The 16,521-nt window shown below is 42.9% G+C and overlaps 1 long non-coding RNA gene across 1 annotated transcript; it reads left to right on the forward strand.

The window, feature by feature from the left end:
• Window positions 1–3,054: 3,054 nt before the first annotated feature.
• On the forward strand, window positions 3,055–15,728 carry LOC116959152. Its single transcript, XR_004405689.2, has 4 exons — window positions 3,055–3,422; window positions 3,529–3,728; window positions 9,952–11,678; window positions 13,968–15,728. It is a non-coding gene; the product is annotated as an uncharacterized LOC116959152 (long non-coding RNA).
• The last annotated feature ends 793 nt before the right edge of the window (window positions 15,729–16,521 follow it).

Raw genomic sequence — 16,521 nt, forward strand, 5'->3', positions numbered from 1 at the left:
TGTAGCTTTGGCCCATTCCTAATACAAAGATTATTTCTCTTTCCTCCCAGATGCTGCAGGATGGAGTCACAGCAGGGAGGAAGCAATTCACACTGTCTATTTTGGGCTGCCTTTGGTTATGGTATGATTCAAAGCACCCGAGTTTAGGAGCTCAGGATCTGTATGTAGTAAATATAGACAGGTAGAGAAACCCCTGGGGACGATTTGGAGCCGCCAGCAAGATATCTAATATTAGACATGTGAATACGCTCTGGAGGGCATTGCTCTGCAGTTTACCTTATGCACAATTTAGGTTGATTGTATATGTAAAAAAATCTATTCCTGGTTCCAAGTAATGTCAGAAAGCCCTTTTAGACCCCTCCTTGGTCCCAGCGATAGCAGGCACGAGGTGCTGTCAGAAAGAGCAGCGTGGCCCTGCAGTGGCACAGTGTCAGTCCCCATCTGCCCGCACCAGTGGTGATGGGTCCCTCTCAGGAGCAGGGTGAGTGTGGGATGGACACCAGGCAGAACCCCCACCTTTGCCAGCCCCTCCCTCTGCTAGCACAAGCAGTCTGATCCTGCTGTCCCCCCAACCCGAAATCAGTGGCACTTCCTCCGTTGCATCTCAGTAATCTAATTTTAGAAAATATCTAAGAGGAGATGTGAGAAGCGTGCAGGAGATGTTATTGATTACAGGGACAGACTGGGGCTGTGCTTGCACTGGTGCATTAGAGGAGATGTAAGGACCCCTGTTTTGTCTGTATGGGGATTTTTTTTTTTTTTTGGTCTGTGCAAGACACTTCCAGCTAGCACCGGATGAGTCTTTGCATTAGAGATGCCCAAAATCCTAGGAAGGATATGGCAGCTTATGGAGCTATGGGTGACGTGGAGCTGGCCCAATCCAAGCACTCAGCATCCCAAGCATCCATGTCGCTCCTAATTTATCGAGGTGCTTTTGCCCATCCTTACTTTGCACAAGCAACCAGTGGTACGCCCCTCCATCAGGGCAGTGGTTCCCCTACGTGCCAGATCGTGGTTTGTCACAGATTTCCCTTTTGGGGCTTGATTCAGCTCCTGGAACCTCTGGGAGCATCTCCACGGTGCCGGGAGCCCGAGGGGAGCGGGGGAAGCAGAGCATGGCTCCCTGCCTCCCTGCTCCGCAAATACCTCCGGGAGCCGCTGCCTCGCCATCTCCTCTGCTCGCCGGCTGCCTCCGGCAGCTCCTCGGCACCACTGGGATGTGCACCCCTAGCCGTTCCCAGTGGGTTTTACATCTGGCACAGAGCTTTTCGCTTAAAATAGGTAAAGAGATGGAGCGGTGGGATGCTGCCGCCGGAGGAGAGCAGCCTGGGAAGGAGGGACCCTGCGGTTCTGTGCAGAATATACAAGCTAGGTGAAATCCTGACAGTATTAACCTGCAAGAATATTGTGATCAACCTTGTGAACCAGTTACCAACTAGAATATACTGTATACTATATGATAGACTTTTGTATAAAAAAAAAATAAACAAATTAAAGCTATAGGTACATTGTAATCCTTGGTGTGATTGAAAAAAGTGTCCTAGATTGTATTACTTAATTAAAATAATGATGAGCATATTGAACTGTTTTTCGTATTTATGCCTTATAAACTTGATATATTACACATGATAAAATGAAACTGCAAGAATTATAAAAAAGATACTCCATTTTGGGGGCAAATCCCATTTGCTTTTTCTAAAACAAGAGTGCTGCTTGAAATGATCTCAATAAATCATATGTGCAGAAGAGCAAGAGCAGGATCTGTCCCCAAATGTCTTTTTAGGAGTTTGTTTTTTTTTTTTTTTTTTTAAATGGGGCTTTGGTTAATGTACTATGTAATAATTTTATTTTATAAAGTTACTGTACAATGTTGCCTTTTGGTTCATTTAAATATAATATCAAATAAACTTGAAAATTACAGTGTCCTAAGTTTTAATGAAACAGTTACAATAATTTATTACTCCATTGCTTTTCCTCTCTTTTTTTTTTTTTTTTTTTTTCCCAGGGACATCAAGATAACCATGGGATGCGAGTGTCTCAGTGTTAGATAACTAAGCAGCCTATCTAGTTCTTGGCAGAATTGCTAATGGATTTCTCACTTGTGAAATAATAAGATGGCAGAAGATAATGAAAAATGAGTTTGTTGGGTTTCTTTTTAAAGCTCCTTTGGATCACATTGTCAGGGCTTCTGGGAGATTAGCTCTTGACACTAATCACAATATATCATTTTATAGGTTATTTCATGACTGAGTTTTTCCATATCAACTGTTTTCACATGGTCATGACTAATATTTTTGGTATCTGTTTCACTAACCTGTTTATGCAACTTCTGTTCCTTTTAAGTCAGTACTATTGACAACTATTTAGTCACCTATCAACAGGCAATCAGTTTGCTTAGGATCTCTATATGAATCTAATCTGCTGCTTTTGACTTGTCAATTGCAAAACCAGGTTGTCTTAAGATTCCAGGTGTTGAAACAAAGATAGAGCTGAGCCTGCCGTTGAAGGTAATCCAGCACCAGAGGTTGCAAAGGGCGGCCACGGGAAAGAGGACGTATATAAATAATGAACAATGACATGAAAACAGTAATATAAGATCTTGATTTCCTCATCTGCGTATGCACCTTCGATGCATTGCTTTAGCAAACCTGGTCAGGATGGGGGAGTGTTGAGTGCTCTCTGCAGGGCTGGGCCACCAGCTCCAGTCTCAGGTGCTCATCTGTCATGAGTCAGGCTGCAAACCGTCACTGGTCCCCTTGGGAGGGACTGTGATTCACAATTTGGCATTTGTTTCAGTTTTGGAGATGGTAGCATGGATTTGCATCGATTTCAGGTTTTTCTCTTGTACCAGTCAAGTTTACAAGCTTACAAGTAGAACTAGCCTCTGGATTTTTACATTACAGCATGAATCCAGGAGCAGGAACTTTCATAAAAATGCTGAGTGCAGCCAGTCTCCTGTCAAAAAATCGTAAGCACTCTGGCACAGCATTCTTCAGCCAAGAAGCTGGATATGTAGGATACATAGACCTCATCTGGGTCATTACTGTGCTGGAAGATGGGGAAGCTGCCAGGTTTCTACAGTAGCTGCTGGATAGAGTCACTGAGTCTCAAGGCAGAAGAAAGCTCCTACATGTGATGCTGTATTGGCAATCAAGACCCAGCCCCATGATGTCTGTGCTGCTTTGAATGTATTGCTCACAACAATCAATTATACTGGTTGAATAAATTCTTTATTTCAGATTTAGCTCTGATGAATGGCTCTGTCTGATGCACAAAAGAGTCACAAGCAAAATACTGGATCTCGGGGCCATATTCTGCCCTCTGAGGTGCTCTTGTGACTCCATCCCATTGAATCTGCTTGTGGAAGGAGAGAAAGGAGCCAGTAACCTGCCCATAGGAGCGTGGTCCTATTAGAAAGAAAGGTCAGTTGTGTTGCTGTGCACTTTGGGAAAAAGCAAGCACCTGTGGAAGTAATTATGAAGATGAGGTATTTTATTTAATCTTATTTTTTCTTTGTTATCTTTTCAGGAAAGAGCACTATGTCTTGTAAAGTGCTGCTCTGCTAATAGTTCTTCAGCAAGCCTGGTCACTTCGTATTACTTCTGAGACCACGAACCACTCAATATCTTGCAGGCTGTTATATAAATCTATGACATTCACTTAGAAACTGGAGCAAAATCTTCAAAAAAGGAAGAAGTGGGCTGCCAGTAGCCAAACTCCTCCCATAAGTAAGTTGCGTTTGGTTTTATATATTTTCTGCAACATAGCACAAAGTACGTGTAGGAGAGCTGTGAAGCTCTTCCAAAAGCAACAGCACATCTAATCCTTCCGAAGAGCAATAGACTGAGATTTTTCAAGGAAGGCTGGTTAATGGTCCTGGATGAGCCCAACACAACAAAGCAACTGTGCTTGGTGTGTGTGTGGTACCACCAGGCATCGCTGGTCCCGGTGGAGCAGCAGTGGACGTGGGGAGGAGATGTTCAAAACGTTCTGCTGGATGAGGGAAATTTTCCACAAGACTTAATACAGTATAAGGTTGGGGAAATGGAGGGTGTCTGGAGACATAGTTGCTGCTGAGGCTGGAGACTTTTAGAAATGAAGAGCTTTGTGGCAGAAATTACCCACCCCCCAATCCTGCTTCTCCCTGCCCTCCTGCACCCTGGATCTGTGGATTTTGGGATATTCCTCTGAGGCACTAAGCAGGTCTCTGGACATGCACTGCAGGCTCAGATCTTGCTGTTTTTCAAACCAGTTTTCCTCAGTAAATAGAGGGAATTTTCTGCCAGATACTGATGCTTTGGCCTTAGCTAAGAAAACCCCCTGAGGTCTGAGATCTCCTTATCCCACTGGTGGGGTTGACAGCACTTAAAGAAATGTGGCCTGGTCCTTCCTCTCACCCATTCCCAAAACATTATGAGACCACCCTGGAAATGTCAGGGTTACGAAGATGACTCCCATTTGCTTTGGTGTTGGGCTTTGTAGCAGTTGCATTTCCAGTCCAGTCTCTGCAGCCAGAGAGTTGAAAACTGATCTCATTTATTAAGGATGAAAATAAACGAGTGAACTCTTCAGGCAAGAACGTGCAGTTCTAATTACTGATGCTTTAAGAAAAACATCAAATCCTGCTATTCACAATAAAATTGCCCTTTTTTTCTGCGCTTATTTTGAGCCTGTATGTGGTGTGCTATCTGAATGTTGTCCCCCAGCACGTGGTGGGGCTCCAGCCCATGTCCACAACAGCGGGTGTCCCCTCTGGAAGAGGGGAAAAGGAAATTATATAAGGTAAAACAACCCTACCTGGGAGAGGGACTAGAGAAATGCTAATTATTCTCCTTGGCCCTGGAAAATACGGGGAGTCTGGTCCCTGTTGAAAAGCTTTGTTGTAAACTCTGCTCTAGTGACAGACAAATCTCTGCTTGTATTGAAAAATTCTCATGATCTGCCATCCTGCCAGGCTGACACACTTACTGCAATAAAAAATATGTGTTGTGCTGTATGTTTTCCCCCAAGTAATGGTGGGGGGAGAGGGGAAAACCAAGGAGGTTGAGTCATTTGTCTTCTTTTCTTGTCTTGGTAATGAAATACTGCTGTTGAACTTTACCCTGTCTTTCCTGTTACTATTTTTTTTTTTTCCAATGGTTACCTTTTAAGAGGCTGGTAAAACTGCATTACTAAAATTTATGACTGTGTAGCAAATATGTGCACATGCATTAATTCTGTTCAAGGCCAACGTTTTGTAGCTGCAAAATTAATGTTATGGTGCTTTTTCTAGTATGGCTAATGGCTGTTCAATAAAGCAGGGATCATGCTTTGCTCACCTTATGCACTTAATTCCTTGAAACAGCCCTGTTTTGAAGAGTTTGCCAGGTAAGGGTTAAAAAAGGGTACACAAACAACACACAGATAAGTATTTTTATACATTTTTGTTTATGCAATTAGAGCCTTGAAAGTCTTGGTCTTGTGAGTTGGCTCAGTTGGGTTTCAGATCCTTTGCATGGCATTTAGTTCAAAGGTTCAGAAACAAATGTGTCTGAATGCAGTGGATTAAAAATGTGCCTCTTAACCATGACTCTGGTCTGGAGAGGCTGAACTGGATGTTAGTATTACCCTGTGAGTTATACCCCATGCTGTTTCAAAGTGAGTGAACAGTAACAATTCTGTAAAAGATAAATTAATTGACATTATCTACATTTAGACTTAGATTTTCTTGCTACGCAAAAGTCACTTTTTGCTAGAAGGGTGTATTAGTATTAGTAGCCTTTTTACCAATTGAAAGAGAGTTTCTAATTTTTTATTCCAGGTTGAAGACAGATATAATAGCATAAAGCAAATAACCGGTGATGCAGGCTTGCTTGTGTGCTGGTTGAAGAGAAGAGGTTTGAGGAATATTTTCAGGGTGCTGAGACAGGAATTTAGATGGTGCCTGACAGCACTTGTCATCTTTTTCAAAGCTTTGTCTGACAGGCAGAAGAAAACTCAGTGCTCGTGATCTTGTATGATAGCCTGGTGTTTGGGATATGGTTTGTGCAAGATCATTGCTGTTAGAGGTACAAACCTGATCACTTGGGACTCAAAAGGAAAGTATGAAGTGTTGAGCAGCTGAGCTGTACTGGAGCTCCAGGGCAGGCAAATGTCTGGTGGTTAAGTGCAAGTTACACTACACATGAGCCCACTGGTCCCACAAAGTGGGCTCCAACCACAGTGGACACTGGGCTCATGTCAAGTGATAGCTTGGCAAAGTGGTCGGTGATGGCAGCCTGCAAAGATCTGATGGAGGGCAAAAATATCCATTTACATATGGGAGCATCTATGCTGTCTTAGCTGCTAGGAGCCAGAGTCTTTTGGGGGATCAGTGATGCTTTTTTCTTTCTGCTGGAAGACACGAGCTGACAAAAGTAAGGCATCCCTGGGATGGAGAAACCAGTGCAGGGGGAAAGGTAATCCCATGTGAAATCTCTCAAGGCAGTACTGTATGTCTTTCATGTTTTGGGACCAGTTGCTTGATCTCTGTCAGCTTTACTTTCGTGCCAGTTATTCACCATGCCTTTCTTCAGGCTTTTTCCTGGAACAGAGCTTTTCCCTTGCCATGTGGTCGTGAGGTGCCCTGGAAAAGAGGGACCAGACACAGGCTGAGATATCTTACAAGTGTCATCTTGGTGCTTATAATGGCATTACCAGTATCATAAATAGTTACAGACAGATCAGTTATCAGATCTGTAACTCTGGTGGTAATCAGCAATACAACACCTGGGAGGTAACTGGCTCGGCTTGTCAATGTATTTTAGTGTTGTGAGAATGATGAATGTCACTGGGAAAGGTTCTGGGGAAGGATAAGAGGAGAGGAAAACAGGGGAAGCACGATGCTCTGCTGGGATCGCGGCGTGGGGAGAGTGGGATTAGTGCTGTGGTAGATGGGCAGACGGCAAGCATCTGCTCTGGGCCACCAGGATCAGAGCACAGCAAGAATGAAAAATTCTTGGACCAGTTATCAAGGAATTGGGAAACTCCAGGATACTGTACTCATGGGGAATTTTTACTACCCAGACATCTGCTGGGTAACAAATGCAGCTAATCATGGCGATAATGTACAACCCTAATTCACTATAAATTCTCTCCCATATGTTTAGAAATGTATTTACAATATGAAGTGAGGGATAGTTATTCATGAATCAAGGTGAACCGAGTTGCTGCTGCAGAGTCAGCCATATATTGTAGAAAATAACGTATGACAGACTTGGACAGAATCCCTCTGAAAACATGGCTGTATTTCAGGTATTTTAAGTGAAAAATGTTACTGTAATTACTGATTACTTTTAAATGCACCAATTGAACTCCTCATTTCTCAGTAACCTTTGCTGACCTTGAAGCACGAGTTCATAAGCAGAGTTGATGAAGAATTATCTGCCAGATGAAATACGCCTCCTCGAATTAAATTCTGCTGATGAGGAGGTTGAAAAGGGTTAAGAGAAAAATAAGAAAGGAACTGTGAGAATGGCTGCTTAGCTCACTAGTAGCACACAAAAGGATGTTGTTTTATTGATGTACTTCTATGGCCTTTCTTCAGTTGCAGGCAATAATTTTGCCATCTAACTCACCATGGACTCAGAAGAGCACTGTGAGCTCAAATATATCTAATATTGAGGCGGTAAGGAGGTGTCCCAGTCACCAGAGTTCAGGGCTGAGCACAGTTAGTTACTGATGAATTATGGTGCCTTTTCCTCCCCTTCAGCAATTCCTTGCTCCCTGGTTGTGCTTGCCCCTGCGCTGCCTCATCGTTGGCATGGGTCTATTCTGATAAGGACGCTGTACACTGATGCCTGGCTTCGGCCAGTCAGGGCCTGAGGATTTGCGTAATGACATTACTTCTTAATCCTTAATTGCAATCTTTGAATATGCAGATCTGTTGATGCTGGTTACTGTAATCTCCCTGCCCTGGCTGGTCCCCAGCTGGGGAAATCTTTGAGTCATTTGCTGGCAACAAACGGTTTTCCTTTTGGTTTCTCATTTCCAGCTGTGACTGAAAGGGATAACCCCTTGGTCAGCTACTTGAAATAGAGGGAGAGAAAAAAGCAGAGAGGGTTACAAAAGTCAGAAAAAAATGAATATCTTTTTAAAAAGAGCTTAAATGCCTTTTCTCCTGTTATTTTCCTTGCAAGAGCTCACGTTCATGCTGCTGGTGAGAGATGAGATGTTCAGCTTGCTCCATCCCACCCAGTGCAGCAGGGTTTTGTCCTTGCAGTAACTGTCCCCCATTTCTGTCTGCCCTGGCTGCTTCCCACTTGAAATCTGGTTTCAGAGCGAAAGAGCTGAGATAACAACCAGTAGTTTTGAAGCAGACGGTCTGTGCGCTGCTCTTGGTGGTCTGCTGACTCTGGTGAAGCCAGGTCAGTGTAAGGCAGGAGGAGGGGTTCAGCAGAGGACTTGCTTGCTTGGGTGGAGGGATGGGGAAACCTCAGCTCACAGCACCTGAGCATGGGGGCTTGGGATTACCTGTCCCAGCTCGGTTGTTACTTTGAACAAAAGGAGGATTGGTGAATCGCAGAGTATTTTAACATGCTGAGCTGTTTATACATGTCTAGAGCAGGAGCTCTTCTTATTAAAACATTGATTGATTAACCTTTCTTACTTCTACTTCCAATATTTTTCTAATAGTATTTTCAGTATTGTTATTTTCCCCCTGTAGCTTTCCAAAGAAGTAGAGAGAGAGAGGGAGTGAGCAACTGCTTTATTTTCTGGAAGAAATAGGTAAAACAGGAAAACCAATACCTTCTCAATGGCAAGGGTGAAATCCTGGCGCCACTGAAGTGCAACTTCCCAGGACTTCTGAAGAGGCAGTATTTCACCCAAAATGCCCTGTGGGGCACCTGCACTCTCTGTCATGACATGCATTCGGTCTGCAGAGACTGTCCTCAGATCCAGCTGCCAGTTATCATACTATTTCCTTACAGCTTCAGCCCTCTCTGCTAACACTGCATGGTCTTGTGGCACCCATGATAGCTCATATTATTATTCTTCCCTCAGCCGTGGACCTGCTAACTGCATCTGCACAAGCAGCATTTGTTGAGAAAACCAGTTATTTTGCATCTGAGTTGATAATGATGCCATGAGAATGTCACTGCAGCATGTCAAAATGTCCAGGGAGTGGGGTATCTAGATGGATGTGAAAGAAACACTTTTGCCTATGCATGGGAGCATGTCTCATGCTGTTATGTGTTAATGGATATAATTTATTTCAGAAAAAAGAAGAAGAAATCCCAGAAAAATGTAGAACCAACGATTTACAGGAAACAACACTGATTGGAATATAAATACAGACAAGCAGCATGTTTATTGCTGATGGTGCTATGTTCTCTGGGATAATAGAGCCATTTTGTAACTATTTTTCTGAGTTGAGAGTTTGCACACGTTTTGTCTCAAAGTTTTTCATTTCTAATGAGGTTTCCTGACCTGTATATATATTTCTCAGATCAACAAAAATGGTTTGATATCAATTTGTAAAAGGCTTAATTGTAATGTATTAGTACGTTCTGTTCCCACATAAGTTTCTTCTGTTCTTATGATCTTCCCCAGTACTCCTTTATTAGCCAGCTGTGGGGAAAGATACCTGTAAATAAAGACATATTTTGTATTGGGGCCCACTACTGAAAATGTCCTGAGTGTTTCTGAGCTCTGCTTTCATGCTACAGTTGGAAAAAGCCTGTCATGCACCTTTCCTGGAAGTTTATTATGAACTGAAACACTTGGAAAGCAACTGTTTTTCACGTGGTTTTGATCCTTTAAGTGACTAATATTTTTGGGGGTGTTCGTCTTACTTTCACTGTAGGCATTTCTGCTGTAGCATAGAAGTAATGAAAAAAATAACTGGAGAGTGAGATTTTAATCTTATTCTGTGATAAAGTAGTACACAAGATGTATTTTTCACTATGTACAAATGAACTGTATCTTTTTTAGGTGAATTGGAATCATGGAAGGGAAAGAACATCCTTAGAATTGAAGAGCTATGTTTCGGGCAAGTAAAGGACAGCATTGCATGTATTATTTTATCATCATATATCTCTAATGTGGAATAATTCCTCTACAAACCTTTAGGAATAAGAGGGTAATCTAGTGACTGGTTTTCTTCAGTGTTGCCTTGTCTGCTGAGACCAAGGGAGGGACATGAATTTATCATGTTGATATTTGCAGGAAGCTGAGGTGATATCGCCAGGACTCTTCAAGCATCTGAAGTGCCAAGGCTACAGGAATCAACTCTTTGTATTTCAGAAATGGTGCAGATAAGATACAACCATTCAGAAACACTTCAAAGAAAGCACATGCTGCCATTTTTTGTGTTGCGGAGCAACATGGCAATGTAGAAGGAAGAACCAGTCCAGTAAAGGCCAGGACTTGATAGATGTCACTTCGTGGTCAAAGTGTCCCTCCTCTCAAGTCTTGTCCCGAACCAGCTTCCTTGTAGTCAAAAGTAGTAGTCACTGTGAGACTTGAAATGCATTAATCAAGAGAAATATTTCCCTACACACTGTCAGTCTATGAAGCTGTCCAGCCTTCCTGTCTGATTTGTATTACCTTTTCTACTCCTATCAGTTTGCCATAGGTTGTAAGTGGTAGAAGTTAATAAAATTCTTCAAGAATAAATTCTACTGCAATGGTTCATTTTACTTAAATACGTGATCAGATGAAATGCAGCTTCTAAAGAACCCTTTAGAACAAGAGCAAGATCTGGCAACTTATTAGATGCCCTCAATGACTGTAGTCTTACCGGAGACTTTGATCAAAGCTTCCTTCATCTCTTTCATGCTGCTTACAAAATTACTCTTTGTAAAAATGTAGTGTATGACTTACTTTAACCAAGGAAAGACAAATTCATTCTGAAAGCAGGAGATGACCAATCTCTGGGCTCGAGTCATGTGTAGATCCTGAATGATTTTGGAGCAGCCTCTGTGGAGAGGATAAGCCAAGTGACTGACATCAGGGCCACACCAGAGAACATTGTTGTGCTAGTTATCGACCATAATGAAGTGGAAAGGTGACCTTCTGCAGTCCAGTTTCATTATTTCAGAATTGGAGATGAACTTTCCCCAAAATTGTATGGTATAATGGGTATCTCTGCGCTAACCTTCCCACCAGTTCTGTCTGCACACCTACATTTTAAGCCATCTGGAAGCTCTCACAGGCCATGAGCCATACCTTGAAGCAGGAAAGCCTTCTCTGGGGGAGCTGTGGTGGTTACTGAAGGAATTCATCCCTTATTTAGTCCACAAGAGACAATTCCCATCACTGCTGAACTGCAGGTACTGCTCAGTTGCCATTCTGCAACTGCTGTGCTACACTGCAGTATTTCAGGAGGAAAAGTGGGGAATGACTTTTCCATTTGAAGCCATATGAAGGGATTCAGCCAGACAGCATGTAATTACCCTAGCTGGAGCTGGGCCAAGGGAGAGGATCTGTGGCTCCCCATCTGCAGGCTTATTTTCAGCACTTCAAATGAGAAATCGCAAGGAACACTTAAAAATTAATGAAACAAACTCAGTTTCAGTCTGGACATCTCCTCCATCATGCCCACATCAGAGACAAATAACTCACCAATATGGTGTACCCTGGACTACCCTTCAAAGGCTCAGCTTGCAAGCCCAAATGAAAGAGCAGCTGGAGGCAAGGAGCCTTTCCCATTCATTCAGGTGAGTTGTGAAGTGGGTAATGAAAATGCTATTGTTTCCCAACACTGGCAAAATAGGTTATTCAGCCAAATAAATTCTGCCTGTGACTCTTCCTCTTACAATAGAAACTGTGGCCCTAATCCAGTAAAGCACTTTAGTATGTGCTTAACTGGAAATTTGTGAGCAGCCCTGCTGATTGCAAAGGATCAGTTCTCATGCTTAAAGTTAAATATGAGGAGTGGGAGCTGCTGGGTGGGTGGATGAGCGGTGCGATTGCCCAGGGCCCTGCCTCATTATCTATGATTATATAGGTTTAGCATTTGGCTGGATCTGGGCCTGTTTGAATAAAGAAGCAGGATTAGCAGGCGTGCAAATAGGGAGCAAAACCAGGGGGTTCCAGCAGTGTCAAACACAACTTTGTTACTCTGACAGAATGTATAAAAGTGAATGAAAAGGTTGTATGATTGCTGTTGCATCCTGATAATTAGGCTGAACTCATGCTTCGTTAGTGCTACAATATGCTTCCATCTTAACAAAGTGCTATTGGGTGTATGGAGCCACTTTACTATTAGTAAAATGAAACCTTATCAGAAAGCCCTGTAATTCATTTTGTAAGACAAGTCATGACATATATTATGTTGAAATTGCACTGAAGAGACAGATTACTTGCTTAACACTTGCTTTTCCTAATGAACAGGAAAAGATGTTTTCAAAACTAAGTTGTTTATTATATTGGGAGCTCTTCTGACCTCGTGCCTAATTATATTGCATAGTCCTTTAGTGGTGTTTCAAATAGTTCCTAAATAACACAAATTGGACCAAGCTGCTTTTGCTCTTGCACATTCTCTCAGTGACTTTGTGAAAATACTGTCAAGCATTAAAATCCCTGTTCCTTGCTGTCATTGTTGGGAAAAGAGTTTTGTGTATAACCAGTACAATACCCCTGCAGCAGGAATGCAGCAAAAGTACTAGCACAACCCACATTCTCACATCCCCTGCTTGCAGCAATAGATAGCTGTACTGATTAAGCAGTATAGTGAAAACTTGACACAGAAGCAAGAAATGATGTGTACTGGCTCCTTCACTGCCCCCAAGTAAACACTGCACTCCCTCGATACTGCCGTATTGTGGGCAGAGTGTGTTATTTGTATGTAGTACTGTTATGATAGATGCTGACCTGGCAATGATTTTTCTGTAGACTCACTGTGCTGGAAAGGGAATATGGATGACATCAGGGCACGGGTCCACATTAGCCTGAACTGCAGAGCTGATTTAAGTTAGTCCTGCCCTACCAGATATCCCCACTTTCTTAGTGATGTCTGTGGGTTTCTGTGGCTGCCTTCGAAACCAGATTTCTGTAGATTAGAATACATTAGGACTAACACCAAAAAAAAAAAAAAAATCCCAGAGTTTTGCTGAATTTGGTTGTTTGACCCATCCATCTAATGTAGAATACTTTGGTGGTTTTGGCTGGGATAGAGTTAGTTTTCTTCATAGTAGGTAGTATGGGGATATGTTTTGGATTTGTGCTGAAAACAGTGTTGGTAATACAGGGATGTTTTAGTTACTGCTGAGCAGTGCTGACACAAAGTCAAGGCCTTTTCTGTTTCTCACACCACCCTACCAACGAGGAGGCTGGGGGTGCATGAGAAGTTGGGAGGGGACACAGCCAGGACAGCTGGCCCCAACTGATCAAAGGGATATCCCAGACCATATGATGTCTTGCTCAGCACATAAATCTGGGGTAAGAACAAGGAAGGGGGGGTCATTCAAAGTGATGTCATTTGTCTTCCCAAGTACCCGTTACGTGTGATGGAGCCTGGCTGTCCTGGAGATGGTTGAGCACCGCCTGCCGATGGGAAGGGGTGAACGAATCCCTTGTTTTCCTTTGCTTGCATGCATGGCTTTTGCTCTGACTATTGAACTATCTTTAGCTCAACCCACAGGTTTTCTCACTTTTGCCTTTCCAGTTCTGTCCCCCATCCCACCCAGGGGACTGACTGTGTGGGGTTTAGTTGCTGGCAGGGGTTAAAGCACAACACATACAGCAGCTCTCCACGGGGTGGGCGGCACCACGGCAGTAATTGGTCATGGGTGGAGAGAGAAAGAACAAATGGGTGAGAAAGTGGATGTAGGGAGGAGCAACTTTAATAGATCTACCACCGAGGGTACAAAAATTAGTTGTTCACAAAGGTATGAATTTGGAGCAGAATAATTTCCCAATCTGTGTAACTAATTGTTAGGGATGTGGGGGCAGGTTGTGTTTTGTGCTCCAGTGATTGTCTCATGCAATGATTCTCTCTTCTACAGGCTGAAGTCAGATGGGAAATGTTGGCTTCATTTCAGTACAGCAGGACGAATACCATGATGCTCCACCATCTTCCTCAGCAGGGTCTTGTTTCATCCATCCCTTCTGGGACCGTCAGTGGCAGCTTTGCCCTCTGCCATAGCCGAAAGCAGCCGTGTCCAGCAGAGTGGGTCACGCATGGTGGAGTTAGATTCAACTCCATCCTAGCTCTCAGCTCTTCCTACCTGAATGATCTGGATTTGCTATTACTGGTGATAGGCTCAGGGAAGGGAAGTGTGTAGGAACATCTTTTTATTTTTGTGTTTTCTCCTTGTACCATTATTTAGCCTTACTGTAAACATCCATGCTTACTCATGTATTCCTACAGCAGATGTAAAAATATCTCCCTCCCTCCATTTCCAATGCTGTATCTTGCAGACCTGAAATGACCCTGTATGAGAGGGTCATGACAGCACAGTCTAATGGAGAAGAAAAATGGCAATGAGGTAATGTAGCAAAAGCAACTGTCTGAAAGAGCTGCTCACCAATTGTGTTTGCTCTTGCAATTCAGGCTACTTGTATTGTCATCCAGCTCCAGGGCTGAAGGGCTTTTATTGGTGCAACCCTGTGAAATCCATGGATTTTATCCCAGGATGGCTGCAGTGAGTGCTGTGGATGATGGGCGCAGTCTCACGTTCACGTGCCAGCTGCACCAGCCCTGTGAGCCCAGAGGAGCTGTGCTCATTCACACCAATGAGCACCATGATATGAAATTTATAACAATGACAATTGGGAACCAGAGGTGGTTTTGTGGAAGGATTGTTACTTACTGCTTAAATAGAAATATCTTATTCTTACAGGCATGGAAAATGCGGCACTACAGTAAATCTGGGCAGATCCTGTAAGATTTTGTTCCAAGATGGAATAATGCCTTTCTTGATGCCTTAGGGCCACCATCACCATAAGCCACAGTTGTTTGTTTTCATCAGGTTCATCTGAATCTGGATCAGATCCCTTGCTCTGCTTTGCCATGCGTGAGCTGAAACAAAGTGATGGGACAGGACGAAGCAATGCGGGACAGGAATGGCTGTTTTGGTGGCAGAGCCAGCTTACATTGATTTAAAGTGATCACAGTACTGTCATACAAGATAGGCAATTGCTCATGTTCTTCACTGCTTCTGGTCAAGGACACACCTACAACTATTTGGTTGCTTAACCAAGTGGTTTCCTAAGCTCATTTTTGTATAGGTTACCCATGTAACCAACAGTGAATAAAGAAAACTGGTGTGTCAAATAGCAAGAAATTGTAACTGGCAACTGCCAATTGTAGTTTTTAGCATATATAGGCCATAAGAGCTTCTAATTTTCCATTCCTCTGGTTAGGTTTTTAAATGTAATGATGAAATAAATGACCCATTATCAATGCGTTCCCACAGAATAACTTCAACAACAGTACAAGATGCAATCCACTTGCAAATGTCTAATCCAGTTATTCTGTGGGTTTTTTTAGATAGCCTTCCTGAGGTGAAATAACAATTTTTAAAAAGTGGATGGTCAAAATTTAACATGTTGAGGAGCAGAGGTTCCCCTCCTACTTCCCTGTGCTTGTGAACTGAGTTTGCAGGGATGGTGGGTGTCATGCGGTACTTGGGTATAGTTTGCTTCACCTGTCATATGCCTTAACTTACCATAGTGTTTTGCATTTGGGTCAGCTGTATTTTTATCAAGCATTAACATGCATAAGGGTTTGCCAGTACTTAATAAAAATGCTACAGAAAACTGCATTCTTCCACCTCTTTATTGAAGCAGATTATATTGTGTTTGAACTGTGTTTGAACTGAAGGTACACTCATGTGAAAACTGTTATGTTCATAACACACACCCAAGCAATAACAAAGAGCTCAGTTAATGAAAATCACTCAAAGGAAATCACTGCCCACCCTTTCCAAGATCAATTAGAAAGATTATTCCAGCATCCCTAATGCTGACATGCTGCTGTTATACTGTAAAGCACCTCTTCCCTTTAGAAGGTTAAGGTAGGGAGTCTGACAATAATGTGTAATAAACACTGCTGGGAGAAAAGCATTTACATTCCTACAGCAAAGGACAACACTTGGACAGCGTAAATATATGAGGTCTCCCTGTGAGGCTTACATTCAAATGAACACAAGAACAGAAGGTTTGGGACCAAAAGCTATTGCCCAAAGCTGGTTTGGAGAGTTTGAACCACCTTTTCAGAAAAAGCCTGGCAAAATTCTTTCCCAGGGACTTTTCGTCTTTGGAGGACACCTCAGCATGGCTTCCTAATGCTCAGTAGATCAAGGATCAGCTGGAAGATGACTATTCCTCCAAATAGAGAAAAAAATATCCTTTCTGGCAGTACACCGTCAAATTTAGATGCTGTAACACCACAACAGACAAAGTAGCTGCCAGAGAAGAAATACTATGTGTAGAGTGGGGAATGCAAAATTTTGTTGCGTGGCTATAAGCACGGCAATGTGGGCAAGTCCTCAGCTGCGGGGGCATGATGATGCTCCACTGGCTTCAGAGATGTACAGCAATTTATACCAGCTGAGA

The sequence above is a fragment of the Tyto alba genome, unplaced genomic scaffold, assembly GCF_018691265.1.
Source record: "Tyto alba isolate M040663 unplaced genomic scaffold, T.alba_DEE_v4.0 Super-Scaffold_41, whole genome shotgun sequence".
NCBI lineage: Eukaryota > Metazoa > Chordata > Aves > Strigiformes > Tytonidae > Tyto > Tyto alba.